Genomic DNA, 22,791 nt, shown 5'->3' with positions numbered 1-22,791 from the left:
TCTATATATAGTCCCAGATCTATAGTTTGTTTCCAGGCTGCATTATTAAGGAAGACTTTTAAACATAATTGTTTCTTCATTTTTGTTTTGTCTCTTTTCTGGCTGTGATGCTGAATTTTAACAGATCGCTCTGATCAGCTTTGCTTTCTCTTGGAGTGACTTTGTGCTCATGTGTTTTGTAACCCAGGGCAGACTGCTCGAGTTCTTTGCAGCTCAGACCCAGTGATCTCTGGGGCCTGTGTGCATCCTTCTGTGGACTGGACCTGTTGGGACTTTGTTTTCAATTCGGTATCGTTATTCTGCTCTGTTTTTATAGCTCGATCTGTATATATGTATACTAAACTTTTTTTCTTCCCACGAAAACTCATCGCAAAGTTTGCTGAGCCCTGTGGCCAGACCTGGGAATGCAGGCTGTTGTTCAGAGGGAGATTAAAGCTATAGCCCAGGTACTCAGCAGTAAGCAATAACAAAAAGCCATCAGATGCAATTCTGTGGGAAGGCAGCACAGCAGGAGTGAGGGCTGACTCTCTCTGGGCTCCTCTGCCTCCATCAGTAGCCCCTCAGCTAATCAATGGGGCTGGGCACCAGAAGGAATTTCAGTTAAAGATTTACTGAAAAGAGGGTCTGGGAGGGATGTGTGGAAGTTGTTGTTATTGTTACACAAGGGGTGTCTTTTCCTGCACAGGATAGATAACATTTAAAACACATCAGCATCAGGTTTAGTGGAGTGGGACTGACAATAGACAGCTTTAAGCCCTAACTGCACATGCCAACGGTGAAATAGTCAGGGGATACCTATCTATAGCTCTGCTTTCCTAAAACCTATGTGTGTCTCTGCAGATACCGCTGCCTGCCAGCGGGCAGGGAGGGCAGAGCTCCCTCCTGGGCAGCCCAAGCCAGGGCTGGCAAGTGTTGTCTCCTCCAGCATCTCTGTGCTGCTGTTGGACCATGGGTTTGCTGCCTGGGAAGGGAGACGGGCATGAGCCCTGCTCCTCTTCTGCGTCACCAGCCCTGAGAAGAAGAGAGGGGAGTTCGGTTCCAGGCTGCTGCTGTGATTTGGGGTCTGTCCCTTCATCTCTTCCCATACAAATTGGGCTGGATTTAGATGCAAGTCATCACATTAGTTTCAGCTTAGCTTAAAAACTTGAGATACAGGCAGTTGGTTAACTCTGGACTATACTAAGGAACGACAGCAGGAGCATCCTGAAATTGGAACTGCTGGTGCTGTGCGTGGCAGCTCCCTGGCTCCGAGTCCCAGGCTCCTTGTACCCCTGCGGTCTCTTTTTTTTTTTAAATTTTTTTTTTTACCTTGGCTTGTTGAGACACGCAGGGACGAGCTCATTGTTTTAAAATGTCATTCTGCTTCAGGTCGGCGGGGTTACTTGTAATTAAAGGGGTGTCTGCAAGCTGGCTGCCTGAGGGGTGCTGAGAGCAGATCTCCTAAATCCAACCTCAGCTCGCCACTGCCTTTAAATCCCATCAAATGCTGCCTATCAGGGGACATTTAAGGAAACCTTTTAGTCAATATTGCCTTGAGAAATTCTCTAGTTGAGAGCCTTAATGCCTTATCATCCGCAGTGTGTGGTATAGGCCAACACAGACCGGGAGGCAGAGAGAAATGCTCAAACTCTTTCATCTTCTGGATGAGTAGTGGGGAGGATGAAAACCCAAACTGTGCTGCCAGTTGGAAAAGTAAATGACTTCTCCCTGGGGGAGAGAAGTAAGATTTTTGAGTGCTGCTATTCTCAACGTGCTCTGCTTTCCTGGTGAGAAGTGGATTGGCAGCAAGGAGGAGCAGGGACCCCAAGCGCTTTGTAACTAAACTTTGGATGGTGAGGAGGTGTGCTTGTGAGCGGAGGATGGATGTGCGTGTCAGCATGTTCATACTGTGGGCTTTTGTACGTGAGTCTTAATGCACTTTCAATGTACGTGAGTACATATTCCTGCTACGTGGCCGGGACTCGATGCCTGAAGCATTGCCTAAGAATGGTCTCAAACCCAAGCTGCTGAAAGACATGAAGGTGGGGCTCCTGTGCTGTGTAGCACATCACTCTTCCTTGCGATATTTTTAGCCCGTTTGCTTTTCAAATCTCCTTCCACGAGCAGGTCGGTCCTGCAGCTTGCTTTCAGCCAGACTGCTGTTCTGTCAGAAACACGAGGGCTGGGGTGCATGGGCCAAAAGCCCAGAGCTGGCAGGAGCAGTGCCCGGAGGGTGGAGAGATGATCCTGGGAACACATACTTCTTTTCTGGGGAAGGAGGGAGAGGAAGGATTTTTCTGTCACTCCTTCCTGGCAATGGATGTTGCCCTGGGGGGCTGCCTCAGAGCCCTAGGTGGGAATCCTTTCTTTAGCTGTTCATACACAGAGCCATGCTGTGCATAAATAAGAGAGAACCAGTTGGCTTCTATTTTTATATAGACCTTTTATCTATCTGTCTTTCTCAACTGTCTTGCTCTTTTGTATCCTTTTTTCTTCCCTATCCCTCCCCCTCTAGTCTGTCTTTTCTCCTTTCTCTGTCTCCTTCATTTTTCTTCACTTTGCAGCATCACACTAATTAAGTCTGCTAATTAGTTCATGTTTGTGCATACAGCAAATGAATATGCCATGCTATACAAGTGCTAAATATTAGACATTATGTTGTCATTTATATCTTGGGCACAAGAAGCTCTCTATATGAATGGGGGGGGGTGTGTGCAATGTACATAGTGTGTGTTAGTGCTGGGTGTGCAGCACTGCAACTGCGTGTGGGACCTGCACTAGTCATGCAATCCCTGTCCAGGTTGGCAGCAAGTTGTGGGTCCACTCTGGGCAATATATGCGAGTTTACTACGTGTGGAGCCTGTAAACTGCATGTATCTTATGAATCCCATTAGGTACAAGATCAAAGCTCATGTCCGAGTGCTGTCCAGGCATAGGTTTGGATGTATGCATGTAGGTACCTGCAGAGGGGTCCTGAGAGATCTGGGGTGTGTGGGTGGGTTGGTGGTTGCTACCTTACAACCCAGAAAAGCAGCAAAAGATTCAATGTGGGCATTTCCACAATTTGATCAAAATACCTGGGTCAGATGTATGCGTTTAGAAACGGGTTTCTAACAGGGCTTGCTTCCTGATTCAGTGCAAGAACTTGCTCTTAATCCTCATCCAACAACTGCCTCAGAAATCATTTTGTATATGGGACTGAGTATAGAATAAACTGGGTTATTATAAATAATGAGGCAGTTAGTTATGTATGTACGTTCTGTACAACTTGCTCAGCGTCTTTGCCATTGACGTGGGAATAAAGTATCCTCTCCTGCGTGAATAGTAATTACCATTAGCCTGGTCCCTCTCCCCGAGACCCTGTGTGCTCTGCAGCTCCCTGCACCTGGCTGGGAGAGGCATGAATTAATACCCTGCATAGAGCTAGTGGCTGTGACCGCTGGGCAATTTATTAGCGGCAGAAGCTGGGTTAGTCCCTCCCTGGTGTAAATCAGCAATTGTCCATCAGCTTGGGTAGAGCATAGCCCTCCTCCCTGTCTGAGATGTGCCTGTGGGTGCTGCTTCTTCCCCCCAACCTTTGAAATGACCCTTAGTGTTTTGCTCTGGGTTAAGCCCCTGCCTGATGCTACTGAAGGACCATGAACTCCTTCTAGATTTCCTTCCACCATTTGCTCACCATGCAAGACTTTTTTTTTTTTTTGCTTTTCAGTAAAGAAACCTGTGCAAACAGGCTCCAAGTCCTCTAAGCAAACGGAGAAGCTGCCACTGTGTAAATTGTGTAGCAGTGGTTAAAACAAAGGGCTGATTCCTTTACCTGCTGCCCTGGTGTGAATCCACTCACTGAGGACTGCCACTGAACACAAATACCAGGATGTGAGCATTGCTCTGTACCCAGGGCAAGCTGTCTTCGGTGTCCTGGTTGGTCCTAATCCCAATTATTTCTCTAACTGTGGAAACCCAATTATCTGCCTAGCTGCTGGGGTCAGAAGAAGAGGTAGTTAGGGTGATAAAACTTCCATTACCACATCCCCCAGGCATTGCTGTATTATTTTCTTCCATTATGTCACACTGTCAGAACCTATTGCCTGAGCCTGTGGCCCCATCATCCCAAACGGTCCCTGCAGGATCAGGGCAGATTAACACTCAGTGAACTGGAGGGCATGTGTAGGGCTTGTTTGGGATGATTGCTTTGGTGGGTCTGTCCATCCAGAAACATCAGCCTCAGCTGGTTCTGCATCTCCTGAGTGCTGCAGCTTTCCCTGCTGAGCATCCTAGGATGGTGAGGGCGAGGGCTGAACTTTTTGGGGGCACCCTGTGCTTCCCCTTCCCCTCTGGACCCGGGGCTCAGAAGCTTTGCTGCCCATGTGGCTCCTGTTGAAGGCAGCCAAAGACATATGGACAACAGGAAGCTGGACACTGAAATTCCTGCTGATCTGCACTTTTAAATGCTGGACAAAAGCCTGGAAGTGTGCTCCTAAATCGCCTCCCTGCACAGACCACCTGGGCAGCCCTATATCATCACTGGCACCGAGCCCCTTGGGGGTCCTTATTTTTGGCTGATGCAAATTGGCACTGGTATCCTGGAGACAGAGCGGTGTGGCAAGGATCTGGCCCGTCAGTCCCATGACTGTGCCTCATCCCGGGCTTATGGGCAGAGAGCAGAGTGAAATTCAGCAAAGTGAGTTAATTTAAAAACTCGGCTGAAGGAGGTTATTTACATTCCCAACCTGCTGTCTAGCTACCCGGTGTCCTGATCAAAAATAAGCATGGAGCAGCCTCTCTGGGAGCGTGTTCAAGACAAGATCACATCTGTCCCCTGCATTTCTTCGTCTCTCACCAGGCTTCTCCAGATGGCTTCCCCTGAGGAAGGGGGGGAGCCCAGCTTTCCAATTAAGAACCAGGAGAACAGATGACTTGGCAGCACCACTGAAAATTGTTAGGACGTCCTTGCCTCCAAAAAAGCGAGCCCTAGAGCCGTATTGCACACATGGTGCCTGCCCTGTAGGGCAGGATGCTCTGCAGAGGTCTAATGTGGCCATGCTCATCAATAATGGATGCAAAGAGAAGGGAAAAGCCATGTGCAATGCTTTCAGCAGTGATTTGGAGTGCAGGAGGGAAAGTTGGGGTGAAGGAATACCATTACTGATGCATGGGGCTGCAGGAGAGGATTTCTACATCATTGCATGGAGAGCAGAGCAAAGTAGAGCCCAAAGACCTGGGCAGGTTGCATGGGCAAGATCCCCAGGGTGACTGCATGGTTTGGAGGCTTGGGTTTTCACTTTATACACGCTGCTTTCATCAACAGCCTGCAAAAATGAAAAGCCAGAAGCTGATTGACACCTGAAAAATGAAACATTTCATCTGGAAATTCAAACTTTTATTATTTTGTTTGTTGTTCTAATGAAGAACAGGCTTTTACTTTCTCCCAAGGAGGGCAAATTCCATGAAAATTTTCATTGAGTTGAAAGTCGAGATGGAAAATTTTAGATGAGCCTTATGGGAAAGTCCCCAGCGAGGTTTCAAAGGAAGCAAGGCAATTTAAAATTGAATCCAACCAAAGCCAATGGAGAAAACTGAGTTTTAGTGGAAGTGATGTGCCCAGATCTTTCTGCCTGTATGGGAAGCATGTGGAAGGGATGGCTGCAGAAATGGAGATGCCTTCGCAGCTCTCAATCCTTTTGGTGCAGAGCTGAGAGGATCTGTACTGCATCCAACTCTCCCCTCCAGCTCGGGCTGTGAGCTTCCTTCCAGGAGAAACAGTTGTGTCGCCAGACGACGTACAAAATGTAAAAGCTGCGGGTGATGTTTGCCAGCACCCAGAGTCACTGAGCGGGGAGGAATGTGCCTTGTTGCCAAGAACATCCTTGTGCTGCAGGGAGCTGGACCCCAGGTGGGATAATCTACTGTTTTTCCTTGAAGTCAGTGGGCTGGCAGTGACTTAACACAGCTCGGTCCCAGAGCTGAGAGCCAGGATAAACCTGATCTGATCACCTGCCAGCTTGCATGGTTGCTGGAAAACAAATGCTGCTGCTAACTGCAGATGCTGCTGCTTGGTGCTCGCACCCATCCCATAGTGGCTGGAGGTGTCTTTGGTCCCCCTGTAGCCGGTGGCTGAACTCCTCCCCACCTTTGGTGAGGCCAAGATGTATCCAGATTCAAATTTCCAGACCTGGGATCTCTTGTCAAAAGTCATCAAAATAATCAGAAAGCTGGAGAGTAGCACCAAGGGGGAAAAGGAGCATGGCAGTGAGAACATCAGCTGCCAGGGACTGCTCCTGCGGCGGCTGATGTGGGGCTGTCAGGTACTGTCAGTGTAATTATGGAAAATTGCTGCAGGATAAACATCACTGTATTTGGAAGAGTAATTGTGTGGCAGCCTCGGGTTCCTTTCGGCATGTCAGGTAGGCACCAATTTTAGCTCCTCACGCCTTGACAAGCTCAGATGCTCTGAGGGAGCATGCTCTGTCCTCCCCTCTGCCTCCATCTCCAGTGACAGCCAGTGAGTGTATCCCTCCTCTGGCTCGTCCTCTCCTCGGGTGACCATAAAACACCATCCCAGTAAATGTGAGTGACATCCTAATGGAGCCAGAGTTTCCCTTTTCCTCCAGGGAAGGAGCAAATCAGCCTGCATGATACAAGATGACCGAAGTCTGAGCCAAAAGCAGCCTTCATTTTGGCAGGAAAATGCAGTCTAGCAATTTTTTCACTTCATAATTTGTTTTTTTTCTATACATTCTTGGTAGTAATTATGGTAAATAAAGAGCCTTTTTGTATAATTGTAAACAACTTGCTGCTGTTTTGAGGAGGAAGTCTGGCTAAGGCATTGGGCAGGGCTGCTGGAAACCCAGATTCGATGTATTGAGATGTTCCTTCTGCAACTAGCTCTAAAGTCCAATCTTCCCCCTTCTGGCGCGTCCATTTGTAAAGAAGAGACAAATAGGAGTGGAGGAAATGCCACATAAAACAAGGATGTGGCGCAAATAAAATCCAACAAGTGTAAATCAAAAGTAATACCATAAATACTGTATCGCTGGCAGGCTACATGCTCCACTGGGTAAGGAGCTGGACCGATTTCCAATGAAGAATGGGTGAAACCCAGTTAGATTTGTCTGTGTGAAGGGGGTGTGTACATACCTGTGTCCTTGCTGGAGCTTGCTCTGCAGCGCAGCCAGGCATGGGGTAAGGTGGTACTTTTGTTCTTGGACTACTGCAGACGTACTTGGCTCTGGATGCTACGTGTGTTCATAGGGTAGCTGGGGTTTGTAATGTCCAGAGTGACTGAGAAATGCTCCCTGCTGCTGGGAGAGCCTTGGAGCTGGGTTTAAACCCAAGTTTAGCTCCTGGTCTGCCTGAGACTCAGCGTGTGACCACAGCTGAGTTAAGTGGCCCCTGGGCAAACCAGTACCTCCAGGGAAAGGGGAGGAGGGAAGACTTGGAAGAGCAATTAGACTAAGCAGATGGGTGTTTATGTGGGGAAAGATAAATAGAAATACGGATGGATAGCCAAGCCATAAAATATCATAGGTAGATAATTACATGGTAGATAGATGTGCCACAGAAATATGATTCATAGCTGGATAGAGAGATGAGTAGATGGAGAAATGGGTATGAAGAGATGGAAGGAGACTCTTCTTTTGAAAGGAGTAATCTCTCCTCTTGGGTAACTCACGACAAGAAAAACACTCAAGTCAACACACACCCACTTGTGTATACGGTTGGCAAATTTTGTAAAATCCTGTTAAAACCTCAGAATAACTTTATAAATAAAAACTTTGCTGTCTTGATGTTCAGTACTGAGGAAGAGAACAGGAGTTGTGAAGTCTACCTCCTTACGCAGCAGCTTACAAAGCAACAGGGACCGAGGCTTTTGCTTAAAACAGCGTGGTTTGGGGATTACATCGACGTGAGGTTCACCAGGGAAGGAGCCTGTTGCCATCACTCCCTGTGTGCAACCTCCATTTTTGAGCTTGCATCCCACTGCCTACAAACTTGTCTTTGCAGTCAAGGGACAGGGATGGTGCCTCAGCTGGAAGGTCCCATCACAGCGTCCACCTCCCTGGCAGGTGGGTGCAGGGCTCCTGGCACGGACCTGAGTTGGGGGCTTATTGCTGGGCACAGCTAGAGGAATAACAGGTCTAACTTATTCTGGCAAAGTTAAGAGAAAATGGAATGAAGTGAAAACTGAGAGTGCGGTGTTTATGGACAAAATGCAATAATACAACAAAAAAAAGCGTGATGCTGAGTGCTGTGCTCAGACCTCAGGAGAGGTCTCTTCCAGCAGCCAAGCTGTGGGCAGTTCCCATTCTCCTGAATCCTCCCCCAAAGACCGACCCCAGGGACCCGTGCAGTAAAAGGGTGTCCTCCTGGGAGCAGCCCACCAGTCCCCGGTCCCCCCGAGATACCCGGCCGGTCTCTGGAGGGGGACCTGGGACTCTGCTGCTGTCTGAGTCCATGTTGCTGCAAATGGTCCTGTGCTGGAGGGGAACATACAGGGAGAGAAAGGACACTCATCCTGGGAACGTGTCTATCAGGGAAACCCTATTATGTGTGCTATTGACAGAGATTAATTTATTGTTAGAGATCTCTCTGATTCCATTAAGGGAAACGCTAAGGCACCTAACAAATTTGCTGACCCGGTTCAGGCTCTTTGCTTGTCAGTCAAACTAATGCACCCTGGCACTTCCCAAGTTAATTTGCTACCTAGGTTAGCCAGCCTTACAGCTATGACACCTTATAAATCACATTTCTTAAAAACTAATGTTTGCATACACGTATTAGTAACATCACAAAAAATCTGCACGCTCTCTGCAGTTTGGAGACTACGAACGTGATGAGAAGCTTTAACAAAAAGCAAGTTTGAGAGAAGTGTCAGAGCTGTCCCCCTGTGCATCAGGGGACTCCAGCACACATCCCAGCAACGAAGTCCAGTTAAATATTTGCACTGCCTGCGCACAGTTGGGATCATCTCTATAAATTCCTCTAATCTCTTCATCTGTCTCTCTCTTTTATAAGATTGACTAAACATCTAGATCCTGAGCTGTAGCAGAAAGAGAGGAGGTACCCACAGAAAGTCTGTTGGGAGCAATTACTACAGATGAGTTTAGTCTTAATTTGCTGCGGGGGTGGGGGGAAGATCAAAAGGAAATTTTTCGTCCGCTGCAGGAAAAGCAGATATAATGGCTGCAAACCGGGGGGGGAAAGAGCTATTTTGGTATTCAGATAAATCAGCTTTTAAAGAGCAGTAATCGACAGAGCTGCAGATTGATCGTTATTGTGATGGCAGGGCAGTGGGTTGGAGCAGCTTTGAGAGAGCAGCGGAGGAGTGAGGATGCCGGCAGCTCGGTGTGTGGTTTTACACATTGCTTGCAGCAGCAGAGTTTTGCAGCCGGTCCTGTGGCTGCACGGCTGGGCAGCATCACTTCTGCATGGGCTTTGTACCATGGAAAAAAAAAAATTCTCCCAAGACCATAAGAGAGAACTTCATCAAAAGTCTTTGCTCCCCGCCTCACACTGCTTTCACATGTGATCTACATCAAAGCATCCGAGAACTATTCGGAGCCCCACTAACAGCAGAGCGAGTTGTTTCCACCCAAAGCAGAAATCTACAGAGACCTGCTCCTCCTTACTGGCAAGCCCAACACATCAGCCTCTCCTGGGAAGGCAGTGGGTACAACCCTGTACCTCCTATTTCTAGGAGCAGAGAACTCCTCGCCCTAAGGTTTCCTCTGCTGATCCTGCGTGCAGGAGTTAAAGCAGTTTATTTTCTGACTTTCCAGGAGCCTCGTGAATGCTGCGGTCTGGGTGCTGTTTCCTACCGGTGGGCTGAGCCCTTCCTGCGGCAGCTGCAAGGCTTTTGAGTTGGGGGGTGCCTCGGCAGAAGACTTTGTAGTAAACATCCATGTTTCTGTATATATATAGTGCAATGAAGATTTAAAAGAATAATATCCTAGAAAACATTGACAGTATAAATTAGTCATTATAAAGATATGCTAATAGGATGAGTACACTTAGGTTTTATATGTTGGAAAAGACAAAAAAATGACCATTACCATGTAAAGGACCTTATAACTTCCCTCCCCACTCCCCTTTCTGTGCTCAGCCTGTGCTGCTGGTCCCTGTGAGCTCCGTGAGTGCCGTCCCCGTGAGGGCTGCATGGCACAGGGATGCATACTGAAAAGAAAACTGTGGATATTTGTTCCCTGTGGCTCCATCCGAGCTGCAGCACTCCCATCTCTGGTGGTGGGAAAGCCAGCGCTGCTGGGGCAGAGACCTTGTGCTGGTCTTGGGGATGCACAGGAGCAGGAGCTCCCGCTTCCAGGTGACAAGCCCATGTGTGTGGGTGACAAGGGAAGGTGGCATTTAATGACCCTGGTGCCCTACCCCAACATTTTTCTCCAGTGTCTGAGTTCCCCAGGCTGGCTGAGCTGCCTGCCCTTCCACCCCATCCATTACACCCCACGGCAATGCCATGCAGACACCAGTACCAATTTACTTGATAAATTCTGCTGCTTGTTATTTGAGGGATCGGACAGGCCTTGCGCTTTCGGGAGATTAATTTTTGATTTATTGTCGGCTACAATGATTTATTCTGATCCTTCCCCAGGGAAAAGACAGGGCTGTAAATATTTTAAATGCCGTTGGCTGGTGACAAGAAGCATTGCTGGATGGTAACAGGGTGGATGGGGGATTGAAATCATAGCAGCCTTTCTACTAAATTACTTAGAGGCAACTCCAAATGTCTGCTAGTCTGTTTAAACGGAGGCAGAGGAAGAGGGAAAGAAACCCCGCCACATGTTAAATTGTTATCTTATTAACTAAGACGACGTTCTTGGCTTTCTCCATTTGCCCTCTGTGCTGCTGCTGCTGATGATTGCAAAGAATTGAATTTCAAAGCATGATACGTCCTCGCTAAGAGCACATTGTGCTCCCTAGTGAGAAATAGAGGCAACTAATAGGAACTGCATTTTAAAACAGGCCAAATAACCAACTGGAAACCCCCAGGCAAGGGGCTCTTGGAGCCCTTCTGCTTCTATCTGGGATCTCAAAGTACTTTACAGCAGGAGGTGAGCATCCCGCTGTCCCCATCTCACTGGTGGGGCAACTGCAGGCCAGAAAGGGCAATCTCAAGGTCACTTAATGAACCAGCAGCAGAGCTAGGAGAGGCTCTTGGCTCTCCTGAGCTACTGGCCAGTGTCCTGGCCACTGGGTCCCACCACTTCTCAGGAGAGTGCTCAGGAGTCCCAAAGGGGCTCGGTGTTTTTAACCGCTAGGACAACTCTCCATTGCCAAGGAAATGGCCCAAAACTTCCTTCCTTGACCTCTGCCTGAGCTGGACTTTGCTCCGACTCCAGCTGTTGTGGCGGACCCCCCCCACGGAGGGGTGCGAGGGATCCCTGGGTGGTCTCAAGCAAAGGTAAGAGCCAGTGGTGCTCCCTGCTCCTCCGAACGAGACATCCCTGGGGGGGCTTTCTTGATGCCGTGCTTTATCGATGATGTGAGGAATCGGATCAAAGAGAAGCTGGATACAGCTCTTGGGGAGAGAAAAAAAACACAGCGTCTCCTGCTAAGTTATGCAAAATATGCAAATAGGTTTCTCTTTTTAAAGAGACATTTCATGCCCTTCTCCAAAAGTCTGAGACAAGTGAAAGTATTTAGAACTTGGGTTTTCTTCAGGATCCCTCTTGTTTTCTCCTTACACACAAGGATGATGCTCACGCACGTCAGTGCCGATGCTGGTGATGGCAGGTAGTTCCTTGACGAGCCCCAATGCAGGATGAGGTTTGTGTCACGGCGCTCTCGGTCTCCTGGCATCCCAAACCAAAACCCTCCCGTGACCCGCAGAGGTGCATAGTCTGTTGGGGGGAACAGCTGGAAATCCAATAGCATCCCTTTCCTTATTTTGAGAGATTTCCCATGGACTACCCTTTCTTCTCTGCCGAAGCCACTGTGCTCAGATCCATCAGCCCTGCTTGTTTGCAGAGCACTAATCAACAGCAGTTACTCAGAGCCCAGCTGTGTCTTGTGCTTCCCCATAAACTTAATGGTGTGTGAAGAGGAAACACGCACAGTGCTCGAGCAGGGCTTGGGGGTAACCTTCTGTTTTCATGCCCTCAGTTCACTCCACTGCTAATTCCTTCGCTTGTTTTCCATCGGTGCTTTGAGATCCTTAGCCCTCGAGAAAGGCTGCGCACCTTCTTTTTCCCCAGTGTACCTGTGCTGCGGTGCTGCTGACGGGTGGATACTCAGCACTGGGATTTTCTTTCTCCTAGGAGGCCCTTCCACCTCTCTTCATTCATGAGCAAAGCCACCCCAAATCAACTCCGGCTGGGTTGTTCCCAAGCTCCCTTTCTCACCTGCTGGCAAGAGGGAGGCGGTCGGCCATCGATGTGCAACACTTGCACACATCAAGGTGACGATCATACTACCAGTGTCACCCACGCAACATTTTACCTGCTCACACATCTCTCTCCAGGCAGCCAACACGATGCCCAGGGTGGGCAGGGACCCCCAGCCCCAGTAGGAGCACGCTTTCGGGGTGAGGACAACACGGTACCCACCAGCGTACCCTCCCAAAATAACGTTCAGGAGGATGCCAGCCCCAGCCCCTGTTAGCAGAGCTGTTGTCTGAGGGTGCAGCATCACCCCGGCAGCTCCCAGCCCATCCAGCTCTGGCACCGAAGTGCAGAGAGGGCTCTGTGCCAGCAGCCAGAGCAGTGGCTCCCTTCCCTCCTCTCCTCTTTTTTTTTTTTTTCCTGAACAGCAAATAAAATCCTTTCCTCCTGCTGCTAAATTGGAAAGGAAAAAAACCCCAAACAAAACAACACTCCCCTCCCCAACCTAACAATAAGTATCTTGGAGGAAAAAAAAAAAACCTGGAGCATTGAAGATAAAAGAACGGCTGTTAAATGAAAATGTTGAGGCAGAAAGGCATTAGACAGCACTGGTAATTGTTAATTTGTACTCAGATTTAGTACGAAAGGGCTTTTATTACTTCAAATATGCATTTATTCTGGTTTTCCATTTGGAGCAGTAACACGCAGATGAGCTTTCAAACCCCCAAGGTATTGGGTAAAATAAAAAATAAAAAATAAATCCTTTAATGGATTTTCAAGTCTCTAGTCCCAGCAACCATTTTTTATTTTTTTTGTTACTGTTTTTTAGCAATATAGTGTGCAATTACAGCAGCACGATGGGCGCACCGTTAATTGGCCGAACTCCTTAGGGAAGGGAAGCCATCGCTGTCGGGGGCCAGTCCCCACGGGGGGGTCCTCAGCCGTTACTGGTTGTACGAGGAAAGCAGAGACCGCGCTGAAGAGCCGAGCTCTGCTGTTGCAGGAGCCTGCTTTCGGAGACAGCCCCTGCACCGGCGATCTCATGCTATACACACCAAAATTAGAAAAAATCCCAATTATTTCTGCTCGATCACAGGTGGGGAGTGTGGGAGTGAAAAAAGTAACTTATTTGTGTTAGAGCCCCCAGTAATACTGAATCAAACCAGCAACCCCAAATCCCAGCCCACTGTGACTCCAGGGCCATCGTTCCCCATCCACCAGTTTATTTTTGGCTCCGCTGTCCTCCCACTGACCGACGGGTGGAATCCCTGCCTGCGCCAACTCATCCCTGCCTGCACCAGCAAAGGCAAGTGGGAGCTCTGGGTGCATCTCCCATGGGTGCCGAGGGCTGGAGAGGGCGGCGAGGGGACTTTAGGAGAGTTTTCTGCCATGCATAGATTTTTTTTTTTTTTTTCCCCTGTGAGAAATATTCTGGTTTAAATGGGAATCGATTCAGGGAAGTCTGACAGACGAATGCTATAAACAAGATCAAATGAATTTATGACTGTTGTCCCTTCTAGCTTGATAATCAATGAAGTGTCAGGGGAAAGATGCTGGAATGGCAAAGCACTGGGTCTATATCAGCAAAAGTAAAAGTCAAATCAGGCACCGTGGGACACTTGCAGTTGCCTTTGAGACATGTGCAGGCTGGAAAATTATTTGATTTACTGACTTCACCCGAAGCTGGTTAAACACTGGCGCAACCTGCACACCACCTCCTGTTTGCCATCGGTGAGATTTATGCGTGGGTACAGGAACCCACGAGTAGCTGTTTTCCTGCGATATTTGCTTACGCTTTGCATCTTTTGCTGATTACTCATGTTGCTTTAATACATGTGTTCCCCACCTCCGTGTCTGGCTAGCGTCTCCTCCGGGGACACTCGTGCTGGGAAGCCCTGACCTGCCTCGGCAGGCACCGCTGCTCCCGCACTGCCGGGGTTTGTTGCCTGTTGTCTGTGTAGGCTCAGCCATTGCCACCTTGTTAATGATCTGTGTGTGTCCTGCAGCTTTATGATCTGTTATTCTCTCTGAAGAACTCGGTTTTCTTACAACTTTGTGGCAGAGGTTCCCAGTGGGTGGGTTTTACTGCCTGAATTGCAGGGTTGGGACAGCCTCATCTCGGTCTGGTCCATTAACAAGTAATCACTTTCTCTCCAGCCCAGATTCGGTTTGTGTTTGCTTCTCATCTTGTTTTCTTTAGTTCAGAGTGAGCTTTGAACTGTGGTGTGCAGTGTCGGGAATCATGAATAAAAACCAGCCTGCTCCTCTCCAATCCCATTGCCGGTTTGGTTTCTCTGAACCGAAGGGGACTCGCCTCGTTCAGGCTCACACAGCCCCGGGACGGGTGAGGGGGTGAGCAGAGGACTTACTTGGTCTTTGGAGGATGCAAGCACGGACACCTGTTCCAGGGTGGACAGCTCTTTAGCACTATAAAACCCAAGATGTAATGACTAAGGTGCTGGCACAATGACATGCGTTAACACCCAAATCCTTTTCAGAGGTCCTACAAACTCCTTGATGCAAGAAACCCCCTGCTCCTCAGGATCACCCCAACGCTCCCTCGCTCTCGGTTGGACCCCCCGGCCTTTTAATTCACGTTCGCACCCACGGCGCTCAGTGTCTGCAGATGGGATACCAGAGTTAATACCCGCGCAGGCGATCAGACAACAAGAACCGTGCCTTCTGGCCTCCAAAGCCCATCGGTTAATCCCAGCCTTCACGTTTGCTCCGCACTGGAGCTCGGGGAGCCTGGGAGCCCCAGAGCTGCACAAGCTGGGCCACCCCTCCCAGCCCCACTGTGAGCATCCTTCCCCGTGCCCGGCCAGCGATAAACATGTCAGATGCACTAAGCTTGCAAGGATCGATTCCCTTCACAGGATCAACAAAGCAATTTGCTGTCTAGGTCTTGTTCTGTTGTGAATAATAAGCAGCCATGGAAGCTTGGCCTGTGTAACACCCTGTGCACTCGAAATTTGGAAACCATCAGGGACTGTAAAGGCAGGGAGGGGAAAAACACGGAAAGGGAAAGGAGGGAGGGGAATTACAGCCACTGATGGTCAGCATCGTCTTCTCAGATACCTAATCCATTAAGGGCTTTTCAGGTTCTGGAGTGCTGCAGGCAAATGGAGGGCAGTAATTCAGCGGGGTGTGAAAATGCCTCTGCAGCGGGAAGAGGGCAGAGCGGGCAACGCTGGCTCTGCCTGCCCGTTGCCTGCCCCCTGCAACCAGCTTGGAGAGCACAGGTCACCGCTGAGCTGTGGGTAGCTTGGGTTGCTCCAGCGGTTGGTCATCATCTTATTTTGTGGGGAACCTCTCTCCTTAAAAGCTTCCGTTTTTTAATTAGTCCTCCTTTCCTGCCTGAGGGCATGCACAGCTTTGCAGGGCAGGGCAGGGCAGGACATCTCCGTCCCTGCGTCTCTGTGGAATGAGGATGAACTCCCAAGGACAGATCTCTTGGGGGCCCTCTGCAAAACCATCCTCCTCCATCAGCCCACCTGTGGCTGGATGGTACTTAGCTCTGGCCATCTCCCCGTGCTTTATCTCCATGCCCAGTCCAGCCTCTGGTCACTGGGAAGTGTGTTATTCTCCACCAGAGCCACTGTCACCCTGCTAGACTCTCCAGCACTGTCTGTGCCAGCGAGTGATGAAAATGCAAGAGCTGTATCCTCCTTAAGCAAATGCACAAGCTCATCAAATACCTTCAGCAACAACCCATGCAGAAGGCAGCTTTTGCCTGGTGCACCCAAAACATTGCAGATCCCTCCCTCCCCGCAGAGGGGGGATCCAAAGCCAGATGCCAGTGCTGCACACACAAGGTCCGGGCGTGAAGACACACGGCCCCTGCCTACGGTGTGTGCTCTACCTCAGATCAGATGCAAAACCAGCTGCTGTTTTCACAAGGTCGCATGATTAACCCAAAACTCGGAGAAGTAGTATGAGGAGGGACAGATGCACGTATCAAACTACGCACATTCCCAGGGCCAGCCACATGAGCCCTACCCAAAAGCCACAGGAGACACACTCAGCTCTCTCTGACAGCAGTATTTTGTCCCTTTTGCTCCCTGGAGTGTTTTCAGCATACCAACATCAGTCCATTAACATTGAACCCAGCCCTCCTTCCCCTTAGCAACAGCATCAATATTTATGATGTGTAGCTAATGCAGTGTACTTATATGATTTCTAGGATTTCAGGTGGGAATTCTTTGTACAAAAGACCTCTATTACCTTTCAGTATAGGATGCTGCTGTTCACCTGCAAAACAAGCATTATAGTTCTGCGACCTTTCTTTTACAAGCTATTTCATGCTGAAGAGAACCAGCCTGCAGCTGCTTCTCAATCACGGATAATTTAAGTGGGAATATAGGTACCAGAAACCCACCTAATACTAATTGCTCTGCTTAGGCAGGTTTCTGTAAGTGTCTGAAAAGGATCAAGCCTATTGATTAATTAACCAATAACCTATACACAGGCTTCGGTGCAAACTCTGCAGCTGTGTGCTTGTGTCACTCTGCTGCCTTCAGTCACACAAAATGGTGAGCAAGTCAAGCACCCTCAGGGTTGGCTTTATTAGCCTTTTGCCTAAAGGAGGCCGTTTGAAAGACTGTGAAATGTCTGTACCAGGGCATAACGAAGAGCTTGGAGGTAGATCAGTGGTGATGGAGAAAGACTGATGGTGTGGATAAAAATTTGGTCTTTGACTATTGAATAGGGCTAATGTTATGGGGCTGGTGAATGGTAGGTGTTCACATATTCATCAGGGTTTGAAATGTTGCGGTGAGCAGCCCATGAAGCACCTAGGAGGAGAGTGCTACCTGCGAGACAGCTCTCAAAGGCAGGGTGCAGGGATCCCTGTGTCCCGGACAGACTGCACCAGCTTGTGAGGGTGTAAGTACGTGTAAAGACCTGCTCTGTCTTCTTTGGGTTCTTCTCCCCACCCCACCAGCTGATGCGGGGACATGGCAGCTCTGTGCCGCTGCAGTTTCAGGCGTCCTGCTGTTGTTCAGTGAGGACTTTGTTTTTTAAAGGGGGTGACTCTGAAAGGGCATTCATCCTCCCTGGCAGCAAAAGCTTTCTGCAGGGGGGATCTTTTTCAGCTCGCTGCCTGGCTAAGGAGGGCTGGGGGAAGTTTGGTTTCTTTTCCTTCTTATATAAATAGGATATTCAGCAAGAGTGGTCATTTCAAGTCAAGCAAAAACATTGCTGAGTGTTGATCAAGTCCCATGTGCTTTCTTTTTGTTTAGACATGGCCATTTAAAGAAGGAAGCCAAATACTTTGTATGACCTAGCGCAATTACCATGCCTCCCTCCCTCCTTCTTTGCTTTTCCTGGAATTAACTGTGCAACTTTTAACCTGGGCTTTCCCTGTTGTCCCTTGCTTCTGCTGTCTTCTCTGGACCTTTTAGTTCATCTGTGGTTTATACAATCCCAGAGTTTCCCACCGATCCCCAGGAGAGAGATTGCTTTAGGACTGACATGTGCCAGACACAGTGCAACCAGCTGGACATTTCCCTCTTGGCACTAAAGCCCCATGGAAAGCATTAGGAACAAGGCAGTAGTTATCTGAGTGATGGCCCAAATGCTGAGACATCCTTTACAGCTCTCAGCCCCAGGACTGGATGTTTCTGTCAGGGCACATCCTTCAAACTTGAAACTTCTCGCTGTTCCAGCGAAGCCGCTGCCCTTTTCTTTCTAGGGCATCTAGCAGCCAAAACCCGGAATGCTAGTTGTTAAAAACAGTTGACTGATGATCATGTTCCCTCTCTTTTAATTAAAAGCTTGGCATTTACAAATCAAAAATATCCACACCGGGATTTTTCCTGCCCTGGTATTTTAAATAATAATTGTTAATTATTAATTATTCATGATTAATGAATGCTTTGCACATCTAAATGTCTTCCTTCCAGACAACCCTGTAAAATCATTTGCTGTAATTGTAAGAAATCTGCTAGGCTAGTGATAGCAGCGAAAGTCCTACGTCCTTCTGGGGCTCCCGTGGAAATGCAGCAGATCTTGACTAATATATAGCCAAAGTCGTCACCGGGAAGGGTGCCTTTGGTAGCTAATGGGTTTGCTTTTTGGATGTGCTCAGTTACGTCTGCCTGCTCTAGCAACTATAGGAAGCCCATTTTGTTCCTGGTTTCTTGTAGGAGGCTGCCTGGATCACCCCCAGTGACAAAATTGCAAACCGAGGGGCTGCAGACATCCCCTTCTGCGCAGAGCACTGGTGCGGGCTGCCGGAGCTGGGGTCGAAGGCACACACAGCAACAGAAGGGAGAAAACCTCTGGAGTTTGAGACCAACATATCCAAGTTAAGAGCCTAAAGTTCAGCTGTGAAACATTGGTCCCAGCTCAAGGACTCGGTGGGTTGAAGTTCAAGAGTGCTTAACATGTAACAGTCCTCTTGACTTCACTCTCCAAAGAGAACCACAGAGGAGTGGTTTGGCGACAGCCACCACTGCTTGTCAGTCCCTCCAGCTCTAGGAACACATTTTCTTTGCCAGGTCACTGGTTTCTTCTAGGTCACCTTTTCCTTCTAGGATTCACAGCCAGCTTTCAAGTTTGCCAAATATTTGTGCAAAATCAGTAGAAAACAATGGTCCAGTTGCACTGGGACTGGCTTGTCACATTTACCTCCGTGGCAATGCAAAGCCTCGGGTAAACTGGCATGATGCTGACTGCTGCACCTATGGGATGTAATTTCAGCCGCGCCAAGTGGGCAAGATATTCCTGTGGGTTGTGTGCATCCTAAAAGCAGTGGTTTTCTTTGCTGTGGCTCACTTTCTGCAGGATTTCTCGCCCAGATTTTTGCTCGAGTGGTTGCAAGATGTTCCAGTGCTGCACACCGTTCTGTTTGCTCCTTTCTCCTGTTCAGCAAGTGTGCTGGCAGCAGAAATTGGTGTTTTGCTGCAATCTAGTGGTGTAGCACATGGAACAGGTTCATGGTATTCGCTTCAGGCTGAAGAAAGACTCCCAAGCAGGTTTTCCCAGGCTCTAACAAGTAGAGCCTGACTTCTGCAGGAGCTAAGAGATACTTGTGTATATGTGCTCTGTACTAACAATTCCTTCATCAAATGGGAGAAAACAAAAGCAATTTACATTATTCTTCATATTAAGCAATAGAGAAGATGGATACTGCACAAGATACATGATGCAGAAAGGTGTTTCAGGAAGTACAATCTCTTAAGTTTGCCATCTGGAGAGTGCTGAAAATCTTTAGGTTTTATGATGGGGCAATGTTACTGACTTCCTGCATAATGAGCAGCTGACTTGTATTAGAAATCAAGGTGACACAAGCACAGGCAAGCTGGCCTAGCCTTTTCCAGCTGAGCAAGCTCCTAATCTTCTGGCAGTAAATAAGTAAATGGAGGCACTCAGTGCCCCTCGAATCAGTAGAAAAGCTTGCAGGCTGTGATGAGAAAGAGAGATGCAGGTGTGCAGGAAAAAGGTAAAGAACTGGGGGTTTGTTTGGGTTTTTTTCACCCCCCTCCTTGGGACCCTGAGGAGCTATAAGGGAATGACATAATTCAGCTTTGCCTTGAAAACATCATCTTTGTTTTCATCTTCTTCCCATCCACTCATGCAAAACAGGAGGCTTGAGAGGGCAAGGACTGGTGAGCACAGGGATGCAATGCAAACCTGCCTGGCCCCCAAAGGTAATGTTCCCAGGGAAAAGGGAGGGCAAGTGCTGGGCAAAGCTGCCTGGACTCTCGTATCTGTGATCGTGAAATCTGTCTGGAAAGAGCAGTATCGGAGCAAAGCTTTGCTCACATTGAGCTGCTTAATATTTCATGGTAAGCTGGTGTTAGACACGAGACTCTCCAGGAATGCCTGGAGCTGTGCAATAGAGAGGTCTCAATGGTCTGGGTGGCTGCTTACCTGCCGTCGTCCGCAGCAGGCTTTGCTCTCGGTTGTACCAGTGTCGGGGTGATCCTCTCTGGGCTGACAGCACCCCATGGCCCCCAAAGCAGGCTCCCCACAGCCAGGATCCCCGGACGAAGTCCAGAGCGGTGAGCCTGGGGCTGCAAATTGTGCAGAGGAATTTGACCCAGGTAGAGGGGGTTATTAGGGGCAATTTTTAGGGAAACAACTGCTTTGGGAAGCTGTTTTGCAAAAACTTCTTAGGGCAAGTTCAGCCAGTGTCCCTGCTGGTTCAGGAAAAGAAATGTCAGTGTTTTATCACCTACCTGATGACACATCTCAGGATTTCACCCACCTTCGTTTTGGGGTGGGTGCAGTCTTGATCATCACAAGCAGGCAAATAAAGATGGGTTTTTTTCTAGATCTAAAAGTTGAAGGAAATCTTTTGTGGAGTGAAGGCTGGAGCATGCCTGCCTGGCACCAAGTTAATCTTGGGTGCAGAGCATTCACCTAGCCAACCGCAATTCTTTTCCTTTGCTTCTGTGCCTGCAATACGCACACATGGAAAGCTTGCTCTCCCAGTTTGCTGCAAACCACCTGCAGACTTTCCCAGTCCGCTGAGATTTACAGGCGAGCGCTGGGCGAGATTCCCAACAGGCGCCTGACGGCGGTACTACGACCTTGTGTTCTGTGGGTTTTATGCACGCTAAAAATAATCGCCCTTAGCAGGAAAACACGGTTGTGCTGTAGCAGCAGATGGCAGCACCGGATAACGAACGGCGGGGCCGGGCTGGTCAGTCCTGGGCATCCACCACCAACCTCAGCCTTTATGGGTGGGTTGGTAGCAATAGCTGCTTTTTTGCATCCTTCTGCAGTTGTAGAGGTCTGGTATTGCTGGCAAGTGGGGTCCGAGGCCTCTGGAGTTGGATGCTCATGAAGCGAAGGGTGCCTTCTCCTTCTAAATTGTTAGCTCCAAAGGAGTAGAAGTTTGTACTGCGTTGCGTGCTTGGAGTGGCTTAGCAAATACAGGATGAGTGTACTTAAATGCCAGTCCAGGTTTTAAATCCTCTGTACCAATACTGAATAAAACTGCAGGTGCATTAATGAGGCAAGACACCTCTGTCGTGGTTTAACCCCAGCCAGCAACTAAGCACCACGCAGCCGCTCACTCACTCCCCCCCCATCCAGTGGGATGGGGGAGAAAATCAGGAAAAGAAGTAAAACTCCTGGGTTGAGATAAGAACGGTTTAATAGAACAGAAAAGAAGAAACTAATAATGATAACACTAATAAAATGACAACTGTAGTAATAAAAGGATTGAAATGTACAAATGATGCGCAGGGCAATTGCTCACCACCTGCCGACCAACACCCAGCCAGTCCCTGAGTGGCGAATCCCTGCCCCCCCCCTTCCCAGTTCCTAAACTAGATGGGACGTCACATGGTATGGAATACACTGTTGGCCAGTTTGGGTCAGGTGCCCTGGCTGGGCATGAGAAGCTGAAAAATCCTTGACTATAGTCTAAACATTACTGAGCAACAACTGAAAACATCAGTGTTATCAACATTCTTCACATACTGAACTCAAAACACAGCACTGTACCAGCTACTAGGAAGACAGTTAACTCTATCCCAGCTGAAACCAGGACAACCTCTGCCAGTGCTCCAGTACCTATGGATGGGAAGGGCTTCGCGTCCTGTGCTCTCAACTAGGAAAGCACAGACTGGCTGCAACAGCACAATGATTTATATCCTAGGGGCAAGCGAAGCTGCTGCTCCATTAAAACAAAGTGCCTGGGACGTGCATCCATCACTAGCTTTCCCTGAAAGGCTCGAGTGTCATAGCAGGGTGCCCATGAATCCATCTTTCCAAGTGCAAATGCTTTAAGGCTAATCAATACTTTCTTCAAAGAGATTGGTTGGAGGAGAGGAACTCATCTAATTTCTCCTCATTGCCCATTCCCTGGTTAACCATGTTAATTTGATTGCAGTGGATCTCTAGGGAGAAAGCAAAGGCGGGGACCCTCTATGAGCTCTTGAGTGAGGACAAATATCCAGAGTGGATGTGGCGAGGAATCAGAGCCAAGGAGGGAGCACACTGCTGCTGTGTCAGGAGTCGGCCCCTCACCTCCCATGACTGGGCTCTGCCCTGCAGAAAGGTCTGGCTCAATAACCAATGCACATATGTCTCTCTCTCTTGGTATGGGATGTCCTCCTACTTCAACCGCCTGCTTGCTGGGAAACACCAAGCACCTGGGCCTAGCTTCATGTTAATTTTAATGGTTAACTCACAAATGTATCTTGCAAGTACAGGGTGCAATTTCTATTGCACATACATGCTTCATCTCAAGTTACCAATGGTTTGCAACAAACTATTTCTCTTGACCATTCTGATCCTTGCTGCACCAGATTTGGTTATCCCTAGATAGAGATGCAGGATAGGAAGCATGTCTCAGCTTCATTTCCACCATGTACACATGCTTGAATGGTCTCCAAGCATCAGAGCTCTGCTTGCCATTTCTTCCAGTACATCTCGCAGAGGTAGCTACAAAGAAGAGTAAGCAGATTTTTGTTCATAGCACAAACAGATGAGCACTGTATGTTGCAAATCAGTATTTGTGTGA

Source organism: Haliaeetus albicilla, chromosome 26, assembly GCF_947461875.1.
Source record: "Haliaeetus albicilla chromosome 26, bHalAlb1.1, whole genome shotgun sequence".
NCBI classification, from domain to species: Eukaryota; Metazoa; Chordata; class Aves; order Accipitriformes; family Accipitridae; genus Haliaeetus; species Haliaeetus albicilla.
This window is presented reverse-complemented; position numbering follows the sequence as displayed.